Here is a 784-nt window from a genome sequence, read left to right as displayed (position 1 = left end):
TGCACATTTTTAAAGTAAACACAAGTTGTTTTTATTTCAGTGCATTTTATTAATTTGCACAGAAAGCAGCATTCCTTCAGGAATTCCTGCAGGATATTTTTGTAAGGGCTTTAGTGTTTCGTTTCCAAATTAAGGATGATAATGGACAGTTTTCTTAACGAGTGTTTGGACAAAAATAGTCTGGCAATTAATTGCATATTTATGGAGATTTTGTTTTATTTAATTTGTTATCATGTACCTGCTGTGCAATATTTTGGTTTCATTTTGTAAAAGCAAAGCACAGCTAATATAATGGCTTTGCTACTTAAGGGGAAACGTTCATTTTATTAAAATTACATAAATAATTTTTGTGTTTTGTTTTTGGGTTTGATAGATCTGAATTTGCTTGATTCATGCAATCCAGTATAGAACTGTGTAATGTGTATTATGTACTATGAAAAAAGGCTCATTCTGAAATGCTTGAGTAAAAAAATACATTTTATGTATCAACCTTTGAGCATTTGAACATTTATTTACAACACAAAAATTATAAACTTTACTAGATGTAGTTAGTTATTGCACCATCACAGTATTTGAAAAGAAACGTGAGGAGAGTGAGTCGCCAGCTGAGGAGAGTGAGTCACCCGCCGTGTGAAGAAGGTGAGTCGCCAGCTGAGGAGAGTGATTCGCCCTCCGTGTGAGGAAGGTGAGTCGCCAGCTGAGGAGAGTGAGTCGCCCGCCGTGTGAGGAGAGTGAGTCGCCAGCTGAGAAGAGTCAGTCGCCAGCTGAGGAGAGTGAGTCGCCC

The sequence above is a fragment of the Sinocyclocheilus anshuiensis genome, unplaced genomic scaffold (assembly GCF_001515605.1).
Source record: "Sinocyclocheilus anshuiensis isolate Anshui unplaced genomic scaffold, SAMN03320099.WGS_v1.1 scaffold189, whole genome shotgun sequence".
Classification (NCBI taxonomy): Eukaryota; Metazoa; Chordata; class Actinopteri; order Cypriniformes; family Cyprinidae; genus Sinocyclocheilus; species Sinocyclocheilus anshuiensis.
This window is presented reverse-complemented; position numbering follows the sequence as displayed.